The sequence below is a fragment of the Monodon monoceros genome, unplaced genomic scaffold (genome assembly GCF_005190385.1).
Source record: "Monodon monoceros isolate NGI ecotype Baffin Bay Population unplaced genomic scaffold, NGI_Narwhal_1 Super_Scaffold_7, whole genome shotgun sequence".
In the NCBI taxonomy this organism is placed as follows: Eukaryota; Metazoa; Chordata; class Mammalia; order Artiodactyla; family Monodontidae; genus Monodon; species Monodon monoceros.
In genome coordinates this window covers 58,414,047-58,433,489 of record NW_021703784.1, presented here as the reverse complement: position 1 = coordinate 58,433,489, position 19,443 = coordinate 58,414,047, and the positions used below count along the sequence as shown (strand labels likewise).

At 42.8% G+C, this 19,443-nt stretch overlaps 1 protein-coding gene across 5 annotated transcripts in view; it reads right to left on the bottom strand.

Annotated features, from left to right (window-relative positions):
• The window catches only part of STIM1 (stromal interaction molecule 1), a 188,158-nt gene that overhangs the window by 150,331 nt on the left and 18,384 nt on the right, over nt 1-19,443 (bottom strand). The gene's annotated exons all lie outside the window — the stretch shown is intronic.

Below are 19,443 nucleotides of genomic sequence, written 5' to 3'. Positions count from 1 at the left end.
AAACCTTATGCTTCCTTATATCCCTCATACCTAGCATTGCATTTGCAGCTCAATAACGATTTTTTAGAGTAAACAACTGATGATAGAAATACACAGACTTCAAGGTCAAACAGACTTAGATCTGTCCAGGCACAGCCCTTCTTAGCTATATGATCTTAGCTGTCACTTAATCACTCTGGGACTCAGAGTGGTAACATTTTTTACCATATAACTTTCTGAGAAAACTAAGCCAAGCACCTTATATAGCTCCTCGCACATAAAAGTCAGTCAATTTCATTTACCATCCTCCTCCTTTCCCCTTGTCCTACATATATTGGTAGAAAGAACACTAGTCTGGGAATCCAGAATCTAATTAGCTATAATCTTAGTTACTTCTCCTTCCTGGGCTTCAATTTCCTCATCCACAAAACAAGAACTGTTGGTTCGGAACAAATGAAATAAAATGTGCTTCAATGGTTAAAAAGCACTGCACAGATGGAAGGAATTTTTGTCATACCACCTATCTGGCTTTTAATCAGCCTTGAACCACACTGCATACAAGTGTCTTGAAGCTCACAGAAGAGTGATTTCCCAGAGACCAAAATCTAAAAAAGGAGGGCATATTTGCACTGTCACTACAGGAAGGAGCCTGTCCCACTGAGGAGCTGAGGTAACTGCCAAATGGCTTTGCTCCTGCAGTTCCTAACTAATTAAGGCTTCACTCCCCTGCCCTGTCTGCCTGTGACCTCTGCAAAGGCTCGAGAACACCAAGTGCTCCACAGAAGCTCTTCTCTTGGCCAGAGTGACAAGATAGTGCTGGCTAAGGATTAGCCAAAGCTTTTGCTAAAAGGTTCTTGCCCTTGGCCTTCCTCAGAGCACAGCCAAAACAAGGAGCCCTCGGGCTGTCCTGAGGTTATTAGTTTAGGATTCCTAAGAGTCAGCCCTAAACACAGCTACCAGGACCCTGGGTCTGGAACATGTCAGATGTGACACAACTGAAGCCCGACCAGCCGGGCCCTCTGGACAGACTAGGGAGTCCCCTTAAGGGGTAAGGATAAGGGCCTGGTCTTCCCATTCTCAGCTAGTAGTATTTTGTCTTAGATGCTCCCAAGGCCATTTTTCAAGTTCTTCAGGCTGCATAGGCCCCAGGGACTTAGCCACTTCCTTTGCTCATTAATGCAGAACTCTCACTCTGCCCCTTAGGGCTCCCTACCCCAAACCTAGATCTAGGGTTAAACTGTCAGTCCATTCATCTCACCCTTCAAAAGTTAAAACATATGGGCCCTTTTTGTTATAAGGGTTTAACCGTTGGGTTGGGAAAGACTATAGGCCAAAACAACACACACGAGGAAGTAAAGAAGTTTAAAAAGTCTTACAAGTTACTTACAGTCACTGTCCCCACTTCACAGTTCCTAGTTCTTGTCATAAGAGGTGCTCTTAGAGAACAGCTACAATCCAATAGTTTTCAAAGTTTATTTTTAAACAATGTAACCCTCTTTTTCAAACGCAGTTCAAATTAAACCTAATTAGTAGTCTCAATATCTAATTAGGTCTCTAATGAAATAATGGATCTAGGTAGTAAACATCAGTGGCTCCTAAAATCATTAGACAAAAAGCTGATGGGAAATATTTTAATGAATAGATCAAGTTAACAACATTTAAACCCATTCCTCGATGTTAACATTACAAAAAGACAGAAAGTCAGATGTGGTTAAACATATTTTCAAAAAAATGAAAGAGAGAGGAAGGAAGGGAGGAAGGGAGGAAGGAAAGGAAATGATTCTTTACCTGATCCTGTATCTGATCAAGCCTTAAGATCCAACTACCAATTTATATAAAATACAGAGGACGTAGGAACATGTTAAATGCCATCACAGGGAGATAATCAGCAAAACCCAGAAATTGGGAAACTCTTCAGGACAAATGACCCAGCTTCTTCAATATAAAATTTCAAGGAAAAGAAAAGAAAGAAGGGGGAAGCTATGGATTAGATGAGACTCAAGATTTAGATCAATGAATGTGTAGACCTTCTTCGGATACTGATATGAATAAATCAACTTAAAAAAATTTTTTGAGTCATTACGAGAAATTAAACACTAACTGTTGATGATATTAAGGGATTATTGTTATATTTTTAAGCATGATAATGATATTTTGGTTATGTTTTCAAACACAGTTCTTTTAGAAATATATACCAGGGGCTTCCCTGGTGGTGCAGTCGTTGAGAACCCGCCTGCCAACGAAGGGGACATGGGTTCGATCCCTGGTCCGGGAAGATGCCGCGGAGCAACTAATCCCGTGCACCACAACTACTGAGCCCGCGTGCAGCAACTACTGAGGCCCGTGCACCTAGAGCCCATGCTCCACTATGAGAGAAGCCACCGTGATGAGAAGCCCGCACACTGCAACGAAGAGTAGCCCCTGCTCGCCACAACTAGAGAAAGCCCACGCGCAGCAACGAAGACCCAACACAGCCAAAAATAAATAAATTAAATAAATTAATTTATTTTTTAAAGAAAGAAATATATACTAAAATGTTTGTGAATGAAATGATATGTCTGGAATTTGCTTCAAAATAATCCAAGGGGGTGGGAGGATAAAGATGAAACAAGATTGATAAAATTAGCCATGAGTAGGTAATTGTATATGGGGAGTAATGGGCACATAGGGGTTCATTATACTGCCCTCTCTCGTTTTAAATATGTTTAAAATTTTCCATAATAGAAAAGGTTTTTTTGTGGCATGGACATATATACACTACCAAATGTAAAATAGATAGCTGGTGGGAAGTAGCCGCATAGCACAGGGAGATCAGCTCGGTGCTTTGTGTCCACCTAGAGGGGTGGGATACGGAGGGTGGGAGGGAGACACAAGAGGGAGGAGACATGGGTATATATGTATATGTATAGCTGATTCACTTTGTTATACAGCAGAAACTAACACACCATTGTAAAGCAATTATACTCCAATAAAGATGTTAAAAATAATAATAATAAGCTGAGTGTAGAGGATTTACGGTTGTGACATATGAGAAAAGTCTAGAGCTCTTCCCATGACTCACCTCTCCCACGGCGATTCCTAGGCACTCTGAGAAGCCCTAGGACAGCTAGAAACAGTTTGAAAAACACTCCTGCATTGTAAGGAACACAGATACCTGAGTAAGAGAACCTGGTTTCAAATCTTGGCTCTGCGCCTTAATAGCAGTGTGACACCTTAAAGAAGGTACCCTCTGAGCTTCGTCTTACTCTTGTGCAAATAGGACTATCTCCCAGAATAGCAATGAGGGTCGAAGAAAATAAGGGATTGATATCGTTATATTCTCTTTTTTAAAAAAAATATTCACTTATCTATTATTTGGCTGCGTCGGGTCTTAGCTGCAGCCCATGGGATCTTTCGTTCCGGTGCATGGGCTTCTCTCTAGTTGTGGCGCGGACCCCAGAGTGCATGTGCTCTTTAGTTGCAGCATGCGGGCTCTCTGGTTGCAGCTTGTGGGCTCAGTAGTTGCAGCGCACAGGCTTAGTCGCCCTGTGGCATGTGGGATCTTAGTTCCCCAACCAGGGATCAAACCGGCATCCCCTGCATTGCAAGACCGATTCTTAACCACTGGACCACCAGGGAAGTACCCCCTTTTTTAAAAAAAAGAGGCACTGCTGTAGTTCTTTTTTTTTTAATATTTATTTATCTATCTATTTACTTGGCTGCATCAAGTCTTATTGCAGCGTGCAGGCTCTTCATTGCAGCACATGGGCTTCTCTCTAGTTGCGGTGCATGGGCTTAGCTGCCCCACGGCATGTGGGATCTTAGTTCCCTGACCAGGGATCAAACTCACGTCCCCTGCATTGGAAGGTGGAAAATCCTTTGTATTCTTAACATCTATATGTTCATTATCATTAGGACCATTAGGGAGAGAATTTGCCTTTTTTTCTTGACAGTAAAGTTACTCAACCCTCACCCCACCCTAATCTTCATGCCAATCCCTTCCAATCCTCAGCAAATACATGTAAATTCTGTTAAGACATGAGAGGAAGCAGGAAATAAGGATCACTCAGTGGGCAACCCCTATGTGCCTGGCCAGCTTTAGTGTGTATGTGTTTGGGGGGTAGGCGGAGGACAGGTAATGGGAAAGTGCCCTAGAGATTACTGAAAAGTTACCCTCAGACTAGGATCTAGGTCTCTAAACTACAAGTCCCAAATGAAAAAAATAAGTAAAAAGTACTTGTGATGAAGGCCAACCATTAGGGGAAAAATTTTAGTGTTAATGACAGAGTTTAGCTGCCTATTCCTGACTCAGAAATAATAGGACCTATCCTTTTTATCAACTCTTTGATTATTTTCCTTTCACAGCTCCTCATTGTTTGAATGATTTTGTCTATAAACAAAGTACATTTATTGAGAAATAATTCAACATTCTCAGCTGTGTTTATTATCACTACTTTTTCTTTTCAAAATGCTGGTCCAGATTTTAACCAACCACATACAGTTATCAGAACTCCATAACCATATTGTGAAATCACACACCTCTCCATCCTGGCTTTGACGCTAAATGAGCAAGAAAGTGAAAGTAAACATGTAGACATTCAAGCACTGGGCCCTGCTACCAGTTGCTTATTTTGGCTCTGTATTTGTGTCCAAGGTCATTCACTCACTGGACAGGTTTATGTCCTATGATGCCATCAACTGCCAGTCAAATCACCAATCAGCATGAGCAAACTAGTATTACCACACAGCACTGGCATAATTGAAACCAAAAGCAAAGACACCTGACTTGTATGTAAATATACAATTTTCATTAGGCTTACTGAAATACTGAAAGCAATTTAATTTATTCATTCAAAAACAAATATTTACTAAGCATCCCTGCCTAAGACCTTACTCTAGCTAGGCGCTAAGCACAAAATGAATAAGACATAGTCCACGGCCTCAAGGGACTATGAGGGATTCACACAAATAAATTCCTTTAATCTCTAAATTTCCACAGACCACAGGGCACCAAAACTGTGCTGGAAGGAATTTTACATTTTACTCCCTTATAAATATGAACAACCTGTGAAAAGGCAACCTGCTTCAAGAAGTACCTCTCAAAAACATAGCCCTGCTCTGGAGATACAAGCTGGTCCACTACCGGAAAATCAAGAAAAGGGTTTCTGAGAGCAAGGTCTTTGTCTACAATTCAACAGATTTGTGCTAGATAAGAGATCAGCAATTTGACCCTCAGGCCAAATCCAGCCCAACACCTGTTTTTGCAAATAAAATTGTACTGGAACACAGCCATGCATGATCATTTGCATATTGTCTATGACTGCTTTCCTGCAACAACTTGCCACTTCAACAAAAACCGTATGGCCCTAAAATATTTGCTATCTGCTACTTTACAGAAAATGTTTGCCAACCTCTATGCTAAACTCTGAAGATGCAGAAGCGTATCTGTATCTTGATCTGGGTGGTAGTTACATGGGTATATACATATGTAAAGATTTATTTTATCGTCATAACTCAATTTTTTTAATGAAATAAAGAATACTTGGTCCCTGCCCTCTAGCAACTCAAAATCTGGTAGAGGCCATAAAAGTAAACAACTGCAGTACAATGGTGATAAGAATCATACTGAAGAGCTATACTAATTACAGTAATGGTACAAAAGAGAAAACGAAAACCTAGCCAGGAATGCAAGGCCAAGTCTTCGTAGGGAAGATAACTGAAGAATATCTTGAAGAATGAGTAGGTATATACCAGGAGGGCAGTGGTAGAGAAAGAAAAATGGAGGTGAAAGGGAGAGGTTATTCCAGGCAGAGGGGACAGCATATGCAAAGGCTCAGAACTGAAGGAAAAGGAAAAAAAAAGGCATGCCTTTCATAAATGACAAGTAACTCACAGAAACACTTAGATAAGGTGCTAGCAGAGCAATGTCAAAAGATGAGACTGGAGCAATATGAAGGGGTCAGACCATGGAAAGCCTCTTATGAGGGGTGGCCACATAATTTATAGTCTAAACAGGGTCACTTCTGAGAGTAAAAGAGAACCAGAAAAATAGTTGTAAACAAAGACTACCCCAGGAAAATATCATAACCCTATAATGTGCCATATTAAAGAACTTGGACTTTGACCTACAAAATAGGACAAGTTAATAAAGGGTTTTTTACAAAAGAATAACAAGACTTATGCTTTAAAAAGGATAAATGCATAAAAGCATCTATTTATTTAATATATACACAGAGTACTTATGTGCCAAGCACTGCAAATATTACTTATTAATCCTCATAACTACCTTGTGAGATAGATACTATTATTTTCCTCATTATTCAGGTAAAAGGCATAGGCTTATTAAGAAGCTTGCCCAAAGTAGCACAGCTAATAAATGGCAGAGCCAGCATTTGAACGCAGGCAGTTAGGCCCCAGAGTTTGTGCCATTCTCCTACCTATGACTCAGGGAATCCTGAGCCCCAGGTCAGTGTTAAGACCCTCTATACAGAAACCCACCACACTCTACATTTCTCCATAGCACGCAGCATATTTCTAATCATTTGTTTAAAAATCTATCTTCCTCACTAGATTATAAACTCCTTAAGGACAGGGTTGAGATTATCTTGTTTACCACTGTATTCCCACAGCCTGATACATTTATTAGCCCTCAATTTAGAAATCATATTAATAATAGCTAACATTTATTGACCACTTACTCGGTGCCAGGCACTGTTTGAAGAGCTTTAAACATACTAATCAATTTAAAATAAGTTGAATAACTTGTCCAAGGTCACAAAGCTAGTAAGAAGTGGAGCCAGGATTCTGGATGTAGCTCAGTGCTCTTAACTTTATGTTATACTACCTTTTTATTGAAAAAAACTATGAACTAATAAAATTAGTACCCCTGGTATACAAACAGTGCCTGCCACTCAGCAGGCATTCCAAAAATAAATGACTCAGGTGCTAAGGAAGAGACAGCCTGTAACCACATCTCCTTCCTCCCAAAGAGGCAGCCTAGCCCATATTAGGTTGAGTCCCACTTCCACCAGTTACTAGATATGTGACCTTAGATTCCTCATTTATAAAATGAGAATAACAATATCTATCTCATTGGCTGTTGTGTGGATTAAATAAGGTAAATGCATAATTGTACCTAACACATACATACTCAATATACCTTTGTCTTTTATCATAACAATTAACAGTATTTTTATTATTATTATTTTATTTTCATTATTATTAACTGTTTGATTAGTGGTGGGTGGACTTAGCTATCACTCAGAGTTCCTGTGACTTCTCCCTAAGTCCCCTGAGACCCCCTCCATGACCCTCCCCAAGTCTTACCAAAGTTGAGTATTTTACAAGCTTAGAGCTCACGTGGGTATTGTACACAGAGTGTTTCAAGGAGCTTTAGACTTCTGGTCCAAAGCCTGGAGAGGTGAAAGTCCTAAGGGTAGGGTCCCAATCCCCATTGCCTAAGCCATGACTTCCAGAAGCAAAATCAGGAAACCACTACCTCTAGCTGACCTAGATGATAATGAAGGAAACCACACTAGAAAACACGTTTAAATACAATATCCCCGTGAGCTTAAAACCTAAGTCAAATCTTAACTGCCAGGCTAGAAAGGTTGACTGAGTCCAAAAGAGAAGACAAGAGCTTCTGCCAGTGCTGCTGGGTCTAACAGGAGAAAAGTTTTAGACTTTTGAGGTGCCATAAAACATTCTCAGCAATCTCTGTGACAAACAACTCAAAGCCTGCTGCACATCCAGTCCTATATCAGGATCAGAAGGGTAAGATCACAGAAATCATAGAATTGGGAGAAGTAGGTGGATATCCAGAGATTACCACCTGGATTGGCCCCCGCTTTCAGACTGTAATATACCTATCTATCATTAGCCTCATTTTACAGGGAAGCAACTGAGGTCCAGAGACGGTAAGTGAGATACCCCAAGTCAGATATCTAAGAAGCGGCAAAAAAAAAAAAAAAAAAAAAAAGCACCTAGTCTCAAGGACTGACAATCTTGATAACAAGGTAAGACTCACAAAACTGTTAAAACACATTATCAGGTGGTAAGGGAGATTCCTATGAGGAGCTACAGGTATGAAAAGGAAGAACAAGAAACCAGGTACAGAAGGCCTCAGAGTAGAAGTCCCTGCTCACCACATCCCTCACAAAGTAAAAGGGTCCCTCCTTGCTTTTATGGCTCCTTTAATACCTACTACCCTGTAATATCTGTTTACCTATCTCCCCCATTTGATGGTAGTTCCTCAAGGTTATACACATTTTATTATCTTTACCTATATTATCAACACCCAGCCTAAGCATATAGCTGCACCTCCTGCTGACTTAGAAAAGACTCAGACTAGACCCACTCACACCCACAATACTAAAAACAAGGCACATGTATCCTATTAGGCATCTGCCAGGGCAAGAGGCCAGACCCTCAAGAAAGAGGCTAAGAGAAAGTTAGTTGGCCTAGTAATTTAACCTCTTAACTGTTCATCTGTAAGATACTAATAACAATAGTCATCTCAGAAGACTGTATGAAAAAGTAAACGTCCATGAAAGCACTTAACACAGTAGCTGAACACAGCAGTCACTCAATGACTGCTAGCTCCCTTAACACAGTACTCCTGAGGGTACTGTGTTAAGCCTCAGGAGTAAGACGATGATCTTATCTGAGGCTTCTCTGATGGAACCTCAGCATCTAGCACAGCGCCCATCATAGCTGCCTGGACCCAGTAAGCACTCACTAAATAGGGAACTCCCGAGAAGACTACTGGACATGGACCACTGATGGGTCGCTTGCCAGTACAGCAAGACCAAGCCATCTGCTCTGCTAACCCTGGAGACATGCAAACACAGAAGAGATCAAGTCCCTGGCCAGCAGCAGGTCTACATGTGTACAGAGCCCCTCCCATAGTAGAGCCTGGCCATTGAGGTGGCCAGAAAAATATAAGAAGGATCCAGATGACTTCCTCAAAACTGCCTGAGAGACCATATGGCAATGTTCCAAACTCCCTACATCTCCATTTAGGACCTGAGCTGGAATATTAAACTGAACACCCACCGTCACATTTCCTTCACTCCCCACTGAGAAGGAAGGAAAGGCTCCTTCCTTTTAGCGCTGCTTGTTTAGAAAAGCTAATCTCCTAGGAAATGGCTGGGCCCATATCCTGGCAAATAGGATCTGGCAAAAGCTTGAACCCCACAAAAGCATATCGGTCATTCCACCTTGCTGGGCTCCAGGGCTGAAAATAGCCCCAGATGAAAAACAAACTGTGTGGACTACTTATCCAGTTTCATTGCAAAGGCAGGCCTTAAGCTGGCTGAAGAGGACAAGCCCCTTACTCCTGAGCTCAGGCAGGGCTGGAAGCCTAACCTGTTTCCGGCCCTATAGCAACTGGCATAGCTCTGGCACTTCTCAGGCTTCATATTTCCAAAACAGCAATGGAACAAGTGCAGAACAGACAAGGGTCTTCTGCAGTCAGCCCAGCACTGCTTGAAGGCATGGCAGGGAAGGAGAGAGCTATTCCCGGACACAGATCCGCTATTCTTTCATAAAATCTAAGGGTAAAAAAGAAAGACACCCAAAGCAGCCCACACCCAAAAAAAAGAACCATTCTATAACTCTGCTTCATCTTTTTGGCAATGACCGTAAGAGGCTTCTCTATCAAGGTCCTAACTCAATGCCCATTTAAGGGCAGATTTACCTAATCCCAAATTAGAGTCAATCAGTCTTCAGTCTTACACACCAAGTCCATCCCTGTCTATTACACACCCTGATCCACACCATTAGAGTCAACTGTTTCCAGGTCTGTCTCCCCCAACACCTTAAGCACTTCTAGAGACAGGGCCCAGGTCTCATAATGTCTGTGTCTCCAGTTTTGCCCAGCACAGGGGCATGCTTAGATTAGGAGCACAAAGGCCTGTTTGTTGTAGAGCGAAAGTGAGCAGGTACAGAAACAGGACAGGAAGTGTAAGGACAAGAACGTATCTTGCCTTACTCCCCCTGGAGTCCCCACCCAGTACATGCTGCCCTCTGGCCCTAGGCTCAGGCTCCCTCTCTTATCACCAAGCTCACAGCCATCTCTCCCTCCTTTGGCTCTGCACAATCCTATCTGAAGCATTCCCTAGATGGTTCTTGACATATTAGATGTCTGTTTCATCTCCTGGGTGTGTTTGGGATCTCCTTGCCCATGGACCAGCCACAGGGTAATCCACCAATAATTGTTTACAGAGGGAAGAAAAAGAAAATCAACTTCCCTTGAGCTTTCAATTGCTCATCTGTGAAAAGGTGAAAAGAATATCTGCACCAGCATCCCTCACCTGGTTTTACCTGGTTGCTCCCACAGGCTTAGATTATCTCTCTTTTGCCATGTCCTCAGCTGGTTCCCAGGGAATTCTCCATAAAGAATTCAGGCCAAATGGTTCAGCACCTATATTTGGCCTACAATTGTGTGATACTCAAGATGTCATCAGAACAGAGATGACAGCTCATTCTTCACATCCCACATCCCTCACGCTACAAGGGGTGACTCATCTATGCTGATCCCAGCCAAAGGCAGGAAAAGCTCCCTTGAACCAAAGCAGGACAATGCTGCATCCTCCACCTACCCACTGGTGAGCCCATGCATAAGATCATGTTCAGATTCACGTCTCTAACCGGGAGTGGGCCCCTAAGTCCTCACTTTTGTGGGCTGAAGTCCTGGGGGAAGACTTCCAATCAGAAAAGAAAATAAATTATAACTTTCTACAGCTGTGTTAAAACCAATAGTTTTGGGGGGGGTTAATTTATTTATTTATTTATTTATTTATGGCCGTGTTGGTCTTCGTTGCTGTGTGCAGGCTTTCTCTAGTTGCAGTGAGCGGGGGCTACTCTTCGTTGCAGTGCACGGGCTTCTCATTGTCGTGGCCTCTCTCGTTGCGGAGCACGGGCCCTAGGCGCGCAGGCTTCGGTAATTGTGGCATGTGGGCTCAGTAGTTGTAGCTTGCGGGCTCTAGAGCTCAGGTTCAGTAGTCGTGGTGCAGATGCTTAGCTGCTCCGCGGCATGTGGGATCTTTGCGGACCAGGGATCAAACCCGTGTCCCCTGCGTTGGCAGGCGGATTCTTAACCACTGCGCCACCAGGGAAGCCCAAAACCAATAGTTTTTAGCAGACCCAAATTATCTTTGTTTTTATTTAGATGCAATTCACCCATTTAAAGTACATAGTTCAATGGTTTTCAGTATACTCACGAAGTTGTGCAGCCATCACCACAATCTAATTTCAGAACATTTTTATCACCCCCAAAAGAAACCCCATAACCATTAGCAGTCACTCCCCATTATGCCCACCCTCTAGCTCATGAAAACCACTAATCTGTTTTCTTCCTCTATAGATTTGCCTATTCTGGGCATTTCATGTAAATAGAATCATGTAATATGTGGCCTTTCCACCTAGAGTAATGTTTTCAAGGTTCATCCACGTTGTAGCATGTATCTGTACTTCATTCCATTTTATGGCTGAAAAATATTCAATATATGGGTATATCACATTTTGTTTATTTATTCCTCAGTTGATGAACATCTGGGTTGTCTCCACTTTTTAGCTATTACGAATAATGCTACTGTGAACACTCGTGTACAAGTTTTTCTATGAAAGTGTTTTCAATTCTCATGAGTATATACCTATAAGGGGAATTGCTAGGTCACATGGTAACTCTATGTTTAACTTAGAGGTGAAATTACCTTTTAAAACACTTTAACTCACTCCTCTGCCTTCCTCTCTGTCAAGACTTTCCATGGTCAGCCCCACTCTCCAACACACCTAAAGAAGCCCAGTGGCTACCATCTTAGCTAGTGGCTACTATATTGGACAGCACAGATATAGAACATTCCCATCATTACAGAAAGTTCTATTGGACAGTGCTGATCTAGAAGAATAAGATAATTAGAACAATTATAGCTAACATTTAATGGATGTTTACAATGGGTCAGACACTGCACCAAGACCTGTACAGGGATTATCTCTTTTAATCATCATAACAACCTCATGTAAGTATATTCCCATTTTATAGATGGGAAAATCAAGGCTTTTAGGAGTTAAATAACTTGCCTAAAGTCACACAGCTAGTAAATAGAGCCATGATTTAAACCCACAAAATCTGACTCCAAAGTCTGTCTTCTAAACCACTATATTACACACAAATGATTATAATAAGGCAAGATGTGCTAATGGCACAAATGAAGTCCAGAAAAAGAGCTAAGGGACTTCAAAAGAGTAGAAGTCATATCAGGATATTAAAAAAAAAAAAATGACTTCATTAAAGAAGCATGAAAAAGAACCACTAATCTAATCTATTCATCCTATACTCTAGGCCCCTTCAAGCACCATCTCCTTCAGAAAGTCTTCTTGGATTACTCCAGTCCACACTATTCTCTTCTTCTATGTTTCACATTTATTTAACCGCTCTCTAACTAGTTAAGAAATTATCTGATTTGTAAGTTCCCCAAAGACAAGAATAGAGAACATGTTTTAGTCTCTTCTACGGCCCAAGTGCAGCAAAAGCAGAACTCAGAGCAAGAGGTTCAATCTAAATGTTTCTGGAGGACTGCTGACTATTATTACTCCCTTTGGTTGGATTCAGACATAGCAGGAAACAAGGCCAAAATGAGAGAGAGCAAGAGCAAGAGACAGAGACAGAGAGAGAGAATGCGAGCACCGCACAGGAGAGTAGAGAAATCACATTCTTCCTCCTGGAGGCTGAGCTAAATAGGCTCCAAATTCCCCAGGCTATTCCCTTTGACCAATTTACATAGAGCTTCACTTGGAGCATGGGTTTCGCTCTCAGCCCCTGAATCAGGGCTGCATCAGTCAGTGTTCTGAATAAGGTGTCACGCAGTTTCTAGTGTAAACCAGTTCCTTGGTCTTCAAGGTGCTGAAAACATCTGGCTGGCTCCCACACTACTCACTCATCCTCTTGACTTTGGAAAGGAAGAGCCAAGCATCGTGCTATCACCATTTAAGAAAGCACTTTCGGGGGCTTCCCTGGTGGTGCAGTGGTTGAGAGTCCGCCTGCCGATGCAGGGGACACGGGTTCATGCTCCGGTCCGGGAGGATCCCACATGACGCTCGCGGCTAGCCCGTGAGCCATGGCCACTGAGCCTGTGCGTCCGGAGCCTGTGCTCTGCAATGGGAGAGGCCACAACAGTGAGAGGCCCGTGTACTGCAAAAAAAAAAAAGAAGCTACGAATATTAGCTTCATTCTACATGCTAGATGCTATAACATGGATGGACCTCCAAAATATTAGTGTAAGTAAAAGAAGCCAAACATAAAAAGTCACAAATATGATTCCATTCATATGAAATATCTAGAATAGGTAAATCCACAGAGACAGAATGAAGATTGGTGACTGCAAGGGAAGGGGAGAGGGGGAAATGGGAGCAACTGCTTAATGGGTATGGGTTTCCTTTGGGGTAATGAACATGGTTCGGAACCAGATAGAGAGGGTGGTTATAAAACACTGTGAATGTACTAAATACCACTGAATTATGTATGTGAATGGTTAATTTTGTTATGTTATGTGAATTTCACCTCAATTTTAAGAAAAAGATGAATGGCTCATGGCATCATATTCTAAAAGGAAAAACTCAGAAGCAAGTGTTTCCATATCCAACTGCTCCTTCCTGCCCTTCCAGGATGCTTGCCCTCCCATCCTGCAGACATCCAAACCTGCCATTTTAGCAATGAGTTATGTTCCCTTGTTCTCATTTTCTAGTCATTCCCTGTGTCAAGCCGTCTAAAGTCCCCAGTGAGAAAGCAAGCTTCCTTTTTTTTTTTAATATAAATTTATTTATTTTTAGCTGTGTTGAGTCTTTGTTGCTGCGCATGGGCTTTCTCTAGTTGCGGCGAGCGGGGGCTACTCTTCGTTGTGGTGCGCAGGCTTCTCATTGCAGAGGCTTCTCCTGTTGCAGAGCACGGGCTCTAGGCGCATGGGCTTCAGTAGCTGTGGCGCACGGGCTCAGTAGTGTGGCTCGTGGACTCTAGAGTGCAGGCTCAGTAGTTGTGGTGCACCGGCTTAGTTGCTCCGCAGCATGTGGGATCATCCCGGACCAGGGATCAAACCCGTGTCCCCTGCATTGGCAGGTGGATTCTTAACCACTGTGCCACCAGGGAAGTCCCAAGCTTCCTTTTAAATAGGGTCCATGTGTACTTGTTCTGTTTCCCCTACAGCACAGACCAGGTCATGGGTGGAGAGCAGGGGGAAAGGGTCTGAATGACCTCTCTTGAAGCAGCAGTTTGGAGCGGTGCTATCTCTGAGAAGGGAGCTAGAGGCTGGGTGGCCAGGGAGACCAAAGATACAATCATCACACAACGGTATGAATTTGTTTTATTCTCTTTGGCGTGGGGCGGGGTTCAAGAAGAATAGAGAAGTATTTAACAAACAACTTTGTAGCAATATCTGGTTTCAGAAATAACAAAAATCTCTCAGTAACAACTGGGTTCTTGACTTTTCCAAAGCAACAATTCTAATGCCAAAGTCTTTCAAAAAAGCAACGAAGGTTTTACTCCCAAAGTTTGACCCTGAAGCCATCCCCCAGCTGTCCACAAGCTGTTTTCATTGCCCTCAGGAGGCATTGGAGACCCAGAGGCTGGAGACTCCGGGCACAGCATTCAAGCTCAGCCCTATCAGCCAAAAGGCTCCAGCGTAGCAGGCATGCCATCACTGAAGCCTGGAACTCAAGCCATAACACCTGCAAGGGTCACAGGCACATCTTCCCCAGGCTCCTCATGCTTTATATTTATAGTAATATTGACAATAAAAACCACCAACAAATACTTCCTTTTTTAAGGGCCATTATGTGGCCTTTAAATACATTCTCACAACAGCCCTAAGGCTCATACAGATTAATAATTTGCCCAGGGTCATGAGGCTAATAAACAATGGTAAAGTCAGATTTTAAACTCTGGTCTGCATGCTTCCAAAGTTTATGCCATTGCCACAACACAAAACTGGCCAGCACCACACATCCTGCCCCAACTATTTCCTGGTTGTCCATGAGAAAATGCTCTGACCACTCAAAATAAAAATGCTTCTTGGGCTTCCCTGGTGGCGCAGTGGTTGAGAGTCCGCCTGCCGATGCAGGGGACACGGGTTCGTGCCCCGGTCCGGGAAGATCCCACATGCCGCGGAGTGGCTAGGCCAGTGAGCTATGGCCGCTGAGCCTGTGCGTCCGGAGCCTGTGCTCTGCAACGGGAGAGGCCACAACAGTGAGAGACCCTCGTACCGCAAAAAAAAAAAAAAAAAGCTTCTCAGTTTAACATAATCCTAGTAGTTCAAGGACAGAACCTCTCTCAGGCAGTAGCAATCCAGAGCACTGACACCACTGAGAAGTACCTGAGATTGCTATCCAGGCTACTCCACCATTCCCCAGGTCACCAATCAAGCCTGCTGAAAACCCAAACATAGATGTTCTGCCTTGAAGGTAGGAGGAGAAATGCCAGAGAGAAACACAAATGTGGAAGGCATGGCAAAGAAAACAACAAGCCAGAAATCAGTAGACCTGAGACCTAGTCTCAGTTCTGCCCCTAATTAGTTATACGACCTTGGGAAGTCACCTGCCTTCTTTGCACTTGTGTTTTCTGCTATAATATGGAAATAACAATTCCCTCCCATCATATTTCACAGGTTTACTGTGGACATGACAAGCAAAAAGACAGGTCTTGAATAGGAGAATGCTTTGAAAAGTGTGAAGCACAAATTAATGAGGGGCCATTATGATATGACTACCACAAGCTGGCTGGAGAGAAGATTAATGCCCATGAAACAATTAGAAGGTGAAACAGTAGTTAATTAGGTGCCAAGTTATATGGCACAGACTGAGAAGATTATACTCTGGATAGGAGTATTCTCAGGGATTAGTCAGAGAAACTGCATAGAAAAGAACAGACAGGATTGAAGAGGGATGGAGAGCAATAGTGGCAGCAAAAGTATGTAGCCAGGGAAAAGAGTGGTGAAGAAGCAAGAGAGGAACAGAGCTGGATCATACGCTGTGTGTTGGGAGCTCTGGGAGGCCACAATGGGAGGTAGGGTAAGGCCAGACTGTGGAGAGGAGACAGGCCAAGGAGCTGGGGCAGGATGCAGTCAGCAACAGGGGACAATGGGGGAGAGCAGAGCTGGATTTCACAGCAAACATTTATTGAGGACAAATAATGCGGTAGGCGTTATCTCAGATTATAAGGATACAGAGATGGAATAAGACATGAAACTTGCGCTCGTGACTCTGTGTCTGAATCCTACTCTTCCAGCTTCAGTGACATGTACATCAAAGAACAAGCTTCACAATCACAGAATTCTGGATTCAAGTCCTTGTGCCACCAGCTAGATGAGTGACCTTCATCAAGTAACCAAAGCTCTCTAATTCCCAGTTTCCTTATTTGCAATGCAGAAGTAATAATAATCTTTCATAGGATGGTGGTGAGTACTAGATATAAAGCACTTAAAAAAAGAAACTTGGTATGTGCCTTCTCGACATACAACAAATGATAACTATTATCGTTCACTAACTTTGTGACCTTGGGAAAGTTGCTTAACTTCTCTGGGCTTCAGTTTCATCATCTGTAAACTTCACAAGGTTGTTGTAAATATTAAAGGAAATAATTGGTCTAAAGCACCTAGCATAACAACAGCTCAGCAAAATTCCTTCTCTTCCCTCTGTCTCCTTTCCTCAAGCCTATATTTGAGATCTCCCTTGTAGCAATGCTCGGCTCCCAAAGGACACTGTGGACACTGAGGACACAGCCAGAGCTGTGTGCACTGAGGACACAGCCAGAGCACCTACTGTCTCTACTTCTAGAAGACACCAGGTCCACTTAACCCCTAAACTAACCCTAACTTACCCAGTGCCTGACTACCCCCATCTAGGAACATGTTCTTTAGCTGCTTCTGGCCAAGTGGCTTCAATTCAACTGTCTGATGGCCAGACAATTCCTCCCTGCTTACTCATCCTCCAAGAAACTAAACCAGAAGAGAAAGCTCTGAAGTCTAAATGTTGATAAAAGAAAGGAGAATGGTATTATGTCCAGTGTCTTAAGACCACAGGATAGAAAGGAGAGGCACTGAGCACCCTTGCTGAAGGGCAAATATATCCCACTGGTCTTGTGCACATATGACAAGGGCAGGCAAACCTGCTGCCACTTCCAACAGTTCCAGGAATGTCTCGGAAAAAGGCCCTCAGCCTGCTGGAGTCACCCAGGCATGAGGGAAAATTAGGTTTTCACTAGCAAAGGTGAACTCATAAATACCTGATTAACTCATGCAAACATGCTCTGCTCCATGTGCTGTGAGAATTTACAACTGATCCGGAGCAGAAGTCAAGCTGAGGACACCTTTCAAAGCTATAACTAACAATAATTGGTGTAAGGGGAGGCAGTGATGGCTGGCTATGAAAGCCTAATCCAAATCAGGTGAGTCCAGACTCTCCAGGGGAAGCTGCTCTTTCTGGGAACAACCTCTGCACAAACCTGCAGGGCAAACATTACCTTGCCTTGAAAGACAAGAGCCAGACCCTCCCACCAAGACCCCGGGAAACACAGAGGCAAAGCATATATATTCCAACACTCCTGCTCAATCCCAGGGACTTCTGTTTGTGAGGAAATAATACCAGTAATTCTAATCTCACACATTAGAAAGACATGGTCAGATCAAACCTGTGAAGCCATTGGCTAGGCTCCCCAAGCAGATCTGCTTTGTCCTCGGTGCTTCCATCCCACTTTGCAAACCAGGAAGGGAAAACAAAAGGAACCATCTTTCATTGAGCACTTACTAGGACTTGTACAAAAGTTTAAAAACCTTTACTTAAAAAAAAAATCCCCCCAATTATCCTCTGTAATAGCTAATCCTAGTCCCATTTTATAAATGAGGTAACTGAGCATCAGAGAGATTAAGCAGCTTGCTCAAGAAAGGGGCTGGTGAAGGGCAGAGCCCAAATATGAACCCAGTCTGTCTGATTCCAAAACTTAGCCTTTCTTTCCACAAATATTTATCAAGAGCCTACCATGTGCCAAGTACTGCTCTTGGGTGAAAACACAGCAGTGTAAAAGACAGACAAAAACTCCTGTCTTTATGGAGCTTTCATTCCTAAACCAAGAATCCTCCATACTTAGCATACTATACATTTAATAGGTAGACATCTGTATTTCTTTCTCCTCCACCCGACAGGACTCAACAGATACAGAATGAAGGGACGAATGTGGCTCTTTCCCTCACCTCACAGGAATTCCTCTCAGCTGCTGCCCAAACAGCATTCAACGGTTTACTCATCAACTTAGCATTCTTCTTCCCACCTATGTCATAGGTTTAAGCCACATCTTTTTCTTTTTGCTGTTTTGGCTGTGCCAGGCAGCACTCAGGATCTTAGTTCCCGGACCACCAGTGATCAAACCCATACCCCCTGCATTGGGAGTGCAGGGTCTTAACCACTGGACCACCAGGGAAGTCCCTAAGGCATATCTTAAACCAAAAGCGTCCTGCAGTGCTAGCAAATTGGCTCCAGTCACCCACTGAGTATGACAACAATAGTATTTCAGAGTTTACAAAACACTTTACATACATTGTCTTATTTAATCCACATAAAATTAAACAGGGTAGGTATTGCTTTCATTTAACATGGAAACAGACACCCAGAAAGGTAGTTACTAGTTACTTCTGTCCTTAGACACAAATGAGTAGTTGGAACTACACAGTTCTAGTCCCAGAATGCATTCTTCTCCCCTTCGCCTAAGGACATCTCCTAGTCTATTGCTAATACTGGAGAAGGCAAAACGGTGTCATGTCACTATCTAGATCATTCTGCTGATTATGCTATTCCAGACTTCCCATTGTATCCAAACAGAACAAACAAACAAAAAACACTGTGTTTCAGCCTACCTATTTTGGAATTTATTTTGATTGTCATTAATATTTTATTATTTTTCCTGTTAAAGGTCTTTTACTGTATTTTTAACTGTATTTTGTTATGTTCTAATTTGCCATTTATTCCCAAAGGAACAAACTTTTGATGTTAAACACTAAACATATATGCTATATGCATAGAAAAAGGCATGAAAATACTTTAATAATTTTTTTCAAGTCAGTGAGAAAGATAATTCAACTTTTAAAAATGCCTTCACAGGCTTGCCTTCTTCAGGAAAGCCTTTATCCTGTGAAGTGAGGCACACCAGTAGGCAGAGGCTGCAGAAAACATAAGACCCAAATGCAGGGTTAATAACTTAGCATGCTCTTTGCAAAAATTACCCAAGTACCCACAGTCAGCAGGAATATTCCAGCAACCAAGGCCAGGCCGAGGGCTTTGTCATAGTACTTTACTCCAGGTGGCACTGATCTGACTCTTAATCAAAGGGAGACTATGAGAAAGAAACTGTAAAGCCAGATGTCAAGGAAAATGACCTGAGGGAAAAGATCCCTGCTCCTTGGGAACCCAAAAGGCACGCTGCCTAGAAGGCCCTACTGCCTCGAG